At 46.6% G+C, this 7184-nt stretch overlaps 1 pseudogene; it reads left to right on the top strand.

Moving 5' to 3' along the window:
• The first annotated feature begins 3898 nt into the window (after nt 1-3898).
• LOC104660675 lies at nt 3899-5068 on the top strand (annotated as a pseudogene).
• The last annotated feature ends 2116 nt before the right edge of the window (nt 5069-7184 follow it).

Here is a 7184-nt window from a genome sequence, read left to right as displayed (position 1 = left end):
ACCACGCCTGGCTAATTTTTGTATTTTTAGTAGAGACGGGGTTTCACCATGTTGGCCAGGCTGGTCTCAAACTCCTGACCTGAGGTGATCCACCCACCTCGGTCTCCCAAAGTGCTGGGATTACAGGCGTGAGCCACCGCGCCCGGTCAAATATCAACTTTATTGATGAATGTCAGATATCGGGAAATAGAAAGTAGCAATTATAGAACAGGGCTTCTTGAGGCCCTTGGAGTAAAAACGCCTATAACTAAGGAGAGGGCTGTGGGAGACACAGTGAGCCTGCAGAAAACACCTGACAGTCTGCACTGCCCACACCAATGTGGAAGGGGAACAAACCACATCCCTGATAGCTTTCTTTTTCACTCTTTTAATGGAAAATTTCAAACTTACACAAAAGAATAGTATTGGTATAATGAACCTTCACAAAATCAAGTTTTAACAAGTTTAAGAAGAATGAAATCATATCAAGAGCCTTTCTGACCACAATGGTATAAAAGTAGAAATCAATAAAAGGAGGAAAATCAGAACACTCACAAATATGTGGAAATTAAACAATACTCTTCTGGCCGGGCACAGTGGCTCACGCCTGTAATTCCAACACTTTGGGAGGCCAAGACAGGAGGATGTGTTTGTGCTTTGTTTTGTTTTTTGTTTTTGTTTGTTTGTTTTTCAGACACTCTGTCTGGAATGCAGTGGCGCCATCTCTGCTCACTGCAACCTCCGCCTGCCAGGTTCAAGTGATTCTCCTGCCTCAGCCTCCCAAGCAGCTGGGATTACAGGCGCCCGCCACCACGCTCGGCTAATTTTTTGTATTTTTAGTAGAGACGGGGTTTCACCATGCTGGCCAGGCTGGTTTCAAACTCCTGACCTCAAGTGATTCGCCCACCTCGGTCTCCCAAAGTGTTATGATTACAGGCGTGAGCCACCGCACCCAGCCAGGAAGATCTCTTGAGGCCAGGAGTTCAACACCAGCCTTGGCAACATAGTAAGACCCTTGTCTCCACAAAAAATAAAAGAATTAGCCGGGCATGGTGGTGTGTGCCTGTGGTCTCAGCTACTTGGGAGGCTGAGGTGGGAGGATCCCTAGAGCCCAGGAGGTGGAGTTTGCAGTGAGCTGTGATCTTGCCACTGCACTCCAGCCTGGGTGACAGAGCAAGACCCTCTCTCAAAAAAAAAAAAAAAAAAAAAAAAAAGAAAAGAAATAAAGATCTCAAATAAACAACCTAACTTTATACCTCAAGGGACTAGAAAAAGAATGAAGTTCAAAGTTAGCAGAAAGATGGAAATAACAAAATCAGAGCAAAAATAAATGAAATAGATGAAAAAAATAGAAAAGATTAATGACACTAAGAGTTGGTTTTTTGAAAACATAAACGAAGTAAATAAAATCAGAAACATAGGCCGGGTGCGGTGGCTCAAGCCTGTAATCCCAGCACTTTGGGAGGCCGAGACGGGCGGATCACGAGGTCAGGAGATCGAGACCATCCTGCTAACACGGTGAAACCCCGTCTCTACTAAAAAATACAAAAAACCAGCCAGGCGAGGTGGCGGGCGCCTGTAGTCCCAGCTACTCGGGAGGCTGAGGCAGGAGAATGGTGGGAACCCGGGAGGCGGAGCTTGCAGTGAGCTGAGATCCGGCCACTGCACTCCAGCCTGGGCGACAGAGTGAGACTCCGTCTCAAAAAAAAAAAAAAAAAAAAAAAAAAAAAAAAAAAAAAAAAAAAAAAAAAAAAATAAATAAATAAATAAAATCAGAAACATTACAACTGAAACCACAGAAATACAAAGGACCTGCCAGGCACAGTGGCTCAGACCTGTAATCCCAGCACCTTGAGAGGCTGAGGTGGGAGGATCACTTGAGGTCAGGAGTTCGAGACCAGCCTGGCCAACACGGCGAAACTCCATCTCTACTAAAAATACAAAAATTAGCCAGGCGTGGTGGTGTGTGCCTGTAATCCCAGCTATCCAGGAGGCTGAGGCAGGAGGTTGAAGCTACAGTGAGCCGTGATTGTGCCACTGCACTCCAACCTGGGTGACAGAGTGAGACCCTATCTCAAATAATAATAATAAGCCTACTAAAGACTACTATGAACAACTGATACACAAATTGGATAACCTAGAAAAAATGGACACACTCCTAGAAATATACACTCTACCAAGACTGACTCAGGAATAGAAAATCTGAACAGACCGATAACAAGTAAGCAGACTGAATCATTCATCAAAAATCTCCCAACAAAGAAAAGCCTAGGATCAAGATAGTTTCACAGTGATATCTGCCAAGTATTTCAAGAAGGAATACCAATCCTTCATAAATTCTTTCAAAAAATTGAAGAGGAGGGCCAGGAGCAGTGGCTCACGCCTGTAATCCCAGCACTTTGGGAGGCCAAACTGGGCTGATCACCTGAGGTTAGGAGTTCAAGACCAACCTGGCCAACATGGTGAAAACCCATCTCTACTAAAAGTACAAAAATTAACCGGGCATAGTGGTGGTGCCTGTAATCCCAGCTACTCAGGAGGCTTAGGCATGGGTGATGCATCCCTGTAATTCCAGCTACTCTGGAGGCTGAGGTAGGGGGATTGCTTAAGCCTGGGAAGTCGAGGCTGGAGTGAGCCAAGATCATGCCACTGCACTCCAGTCTGGGTGACAGAGCAAGATGTCATCTCAAAAAAAAAAAAAAAAAAGGTGGCCGGCGCCTGTAGTCCCAGCTACTCGGGAGGCTGAGGCAGGAGAATGGTGTGAACCCGGGAGGCGGACTTTGCAGTGACCCGAGATGGTGCCACTGCACTCCAGCCTGGGAGACAGAGCAAGACTCCGTCTTAAAAAAAAAAAAAAAAAAAAAGAAGGCCGGGCGCGGTGGCTCAAGCCTGTAATCCCAGCACTTTGGGAGGCCGAGACGGGTGGATCACGAGGTCAGGAGATCGAGACCATCCTGGCTAATACGGTGAAACCCCGTCTCTACTAAAAAATACAAAAAACCAGCCGGGCGACGAGGCAGGCGCCTGTAGTCCCCAGCTAGTCGGGAGGCTGAGACAGGAGAATGGCGTCAACCCGGGAGGCGGAGCTTGCAGTGAGCTGAGAGCCGGCCACTGCACTCCAGCCTGGGCGGCAGAGCAAGACTCCGTCTCAAAAAAAAAAAAAAAAAAAAAGGGAAAAAACGAAGAAAAGATTTGCTAAACAAGCTTATAGTAGGGGCATTAATTGATCTTATAGAATATTGACAGATGTACTTATGCGTTAATTTTTTTTTTTTTTTTTTTTTTGAGACAGGGTCTCTCTGTTACCCAGGCCAAAATGCCACTCACTGCAGCCTAGACCTTCCAGGCTCAAGCAGTCCTCTTACCTCAGCCTCCCAAGTAGCTGGGACCACAGGTTTGCACCATCACATCCGGCTAATTTTTATTTTGGTTTAACAGGGGCAGGGGACAGGTGGCAGGTGGTGGGTGCCTCACTATGTTGCCCGGGTTGGTTTGGAACTTCTGGGCTCAAGCGTTCCTCCTGCCTCAGCCTCCTAAAGTGGTGGAATTACAGGTGTGAGCCACCGCACCCAGCCCAGATGTACTTACATTTTAAAAATGTTAGGCTGGGCATGGTGGCTCACGCCTGTAATCCCAGCACTTTGGGAGGCCGAGGTGGGTGGATGACCTGAAGTCAGGAGTTTGAGACCAGCCTGATCAACATGGAGAAACCCCAGCTCTACTAAAAATACAAAATTAGCCGCGTGTGCTGGTATATGCCTGTAATCCCAGCTACTCTGAGGCTGAGGCAGGAGAACTGCTTGAACCCAGGAGGCAGAGGTTGCGGTGAGGTGAGATTGCGCCATTGCACTCCAGCCTGGGCAACAAGAGCGAAATTCCACCTCAAAAAAAAAAAAAAAAGATGTTTTCATGCAGGAAAATGGTGCTGGCTATGCTGGTGTTGGGGGTTCTGCCATGGCCTGTGGCCTGGTGACTGCTCTGCAATTTTTGGGAGTAACTACAGTGGAAGCTTCAGCAGGGCCCTCCCGGCTGTCCCAGTTGTCTATGGGGATGAGCATTAGTAGGCCAGCCATATTTAGAGCCAGCAAATGATACCAGTGGAAGATACTAGCCTTTTGGATAGTATCTTTTGGATGGCAACTCCCCAGAGCAGATGCACTACTGAAGTTAACTGGTGTAGAAGAAATCCTCAGAAACTTATTAAAGTTAACAATAGGCCGGGCGCAGTGGCTCACGCCTGTAATCCCAGCACTTTGGGAGGCCGAGGCCGGTGAATCACTTGAGGTTAGGAGTTCGAGACCAGCCTGGCTAACAAGGAGAAACCCCATCTCTGATAAAAATACAAAAGTTAGCCAGGCATGGTGGCACATGCCTGTAATCCCAGCTACTCGGGAGGCCAAGGCAGGATAACCGCTTGAACTCAGGAGGCAGAGGTTGCAGTGAGCTGAGATCACACCACTGCACTCCAGCAGGGGCGACAGAGCGAAACTGTTTCTCAATAATAATAAGTTAAGAACAATGGCCGGGCACGGTGGCTCACGCCTGTAATCCCAGCACTTTGGGAGGCCGAGACGGGTGGATCACGAGGTCAGGAGATCGAGACCATCCTGGCTAACATGGTGAAACCCCGTCTCTACTAAAAATACAAAAAATTAGCTGGGTGTGGTGGCGAGCGCCTGTAGTCCCAGCTACTCGGGAGGCTGAGGCAGGAGAATGGTGGGAACCCGGGAGGCAGAGCTTGCAGTGAGTGGAGATTGTGCCACTGCACTCCAGCCTGGGCGACAGATCGAGACCCTGTCTCAAAAAAACAAAACAACGACAAAAACAACAACAACAAAAAAATATAGACATTTGTTCTGAATGTGATCACCTGTAACAGAAACATGTCCTTTGGGGCCACTGCTATGAGAAGGTGTGCAAGGACACTGCAGAAGTCAGACGACAGATAGGGAAACAAGGGGGCCGTTTTAAGGCTCCCACTGTAGAGACTATGGTGCTGTACATGGGAGAGACACCATCTGAACAAGATCAGGGCAAGAGGATCCTAGAACGAGACAGGAAGCAGCCATCCTGGTTCACCCACAATTGACACCAAAGATGTTAAAAGGTTAAATTCACAGTAAATCATTTTTCCTGAAATAGAGGAAGACTCTATCTTTATGTTGTTGTGCTTGTTTTAAAATCAATATAGTTTAACACATTCTTTCTAAGCAGTTTTGTCTGGGATAATTTGAAAAACATGGGTAAACTCTAAAAAATGTTGTCATGTTATCCATGATAACTAGCAAGGAAAATAGCTGGATGATGTGTAGGTGAACTTGCTTTCTCAAGTAGGTACATTCCCTAAGTAAAGGTTTTTGTATGAGTTAAGCCTCATTGTAGACAAACTTGGGATAGCAACATATAAACTGATGTTAAGTTGCAAATTCTTCATGTTTCATGCACTGTGCACTTTGGATACCATGAAGTCTGAGCCAGCACACAAGGCAACCAAGACCCATAAACTGTGGGTGATTTCAATGTAGGCTGACACTGAACTCCCCCATCTAGGACTCCACTTTCTCCTTTACCAAATGGTTTTCCCTTTTTTTTTTTTGAGACGGAGTCTCGCTCTGTTGCCCAGGCTGGAATGCACTGGTGCGATCTCGGCTCATTGCAACCTCTGCCTCCCGGGTTCAAGCAACTCTCCCACCTCAGCCTCCTGGGTTCAAGCAACTCTCCCACCTCAGCCTCCCGAGTAGCTGGGATTACAGGTACCTGCCATTAGGCCCAGTTAATTTGTGTACTTTTGTAGAGATGGGGTTTCACCATGTTGCCCAGGTTGGTCTTGAACTCCTGACCTCAGGTGATCCACCTGCCTTGACCTCCTGAAGTGCTGGGATTACAAGTGTGAGCCATTGTGCCCGGCCCCAAATGATCTTTTTGAGTAGGGCATGCCTGATTACCTTTTACAAGACAGACTCACATGCTGATTTTCCAGCCTTCAGCAAGAGTGTGGAGACAAGTTATTCCATCTTGAATGCCAATCCACCATGTTTACTTCTGATTAGCACCAGTCCTGTAAATGCCTGATTCCTCCTTTTCCATTCCTAGTCTAAGAGCTTGTCAACTTTTACATTATTGCACAAACTAGATGATGATGCATATAGCATTCTTGCCTGTTCTGGAGTTGCCTTTATCTTGCTGGAGCACACTCTTTCCCTATGGTATGTAAGCTGTGGGTTGGAGAGCAATAGCATGCAGATTTACCTTGCTGCCACCCAAGGCCATGCTTATTTTTGAGACAGCTGTGCTCTGTCGCCCAGGCTGGAGTGCAGTGGTGCCATCTGGGCTCACTGCAACCTTCACCCCCTGGGTTCAAGCCATTCTTGTGCCTCAGCCTCCCAAGTAGCTGGGATTACTTGGCGTGCACCACTATACTCAATTAATTTTTGTATTTTTAGTAAAGACGGGGTTTTGCAATGTTGGCCAGGCTGGTCTCAAACTCCTGACCTCAGGCGATCCACCCACCTCGGCTTCCCAAAGTGCTGGGATGACAGGTGTGAGCCACCGTGCTTGGCCCCATGTCATGCTTCTAAGTTCCCCAGTAAAGCACCCTTTACCAACAATTTTTGTCTGCCTTGTTTCTTGGCTCCTTCGGCATTTGGAGGTTTGCGTACAAGGCTCTTGGCTCTTTCATGGGAACAATGAGTAAATGGATACATGTATTACAAAATGAATAGACTCCTTCACAGCATATTAGAAATGTTTATTAAGAATAATGGCATGAACTGCTTTTAACAATTTAGAAAAGACCACCCCCACCCCCTTGCCCGGCCCACAGATCCAGGGCACATCCTCTAAGTAAACACAAATATTTTTGTAGTGAACTGTACGCATATTCCCACTGAGTAAAGGTTGTAAGAAGCCTCAGGTCAGGTCTTACCATCAAACTTGAAAACACTTGGAATGCAGCTGGGCAGGGACTTGGGCAGGTTTTGTCTTGATAAGCAGGTAAGAATGGCAGAACACTGGCTGTCATTGTTTTTTTTTTTTTTTTTTTTTTTTATACCTGAAGTATTCACAGCAACTTATTTTTTTTTTTTTTTTTTATTATACTTTAAGTTCTAGGGTACATGTGCATAACGTGCAGGTTTGTTACATATGTATACTTATGCCATGTTGGTGTGCTGCACCCATCAACTCGTCAGCACCCATCAATTCAT

Source organism: Rhinopithecus roxellana, chromosome 7 (genome assembly GCF_007565055.1).
Source record: "Rhinopithecus roxellana isolate Shanxi Qingling chromosome 7, ASM756505v1, whole genome shotgun sequence".
NCBI classification, from domain to species: domain Eukaryota; kingdom Metazoa; phylum Chordata; class Mammalia; order Primates; family Cercopithecidae; genus Rhinopithecus; species Rhinopithecus roxellana.
Note: the sequence above shows the minus strand (reverse complement) of the source record. Positions and strands in the feature narration are given on the sequence as shown.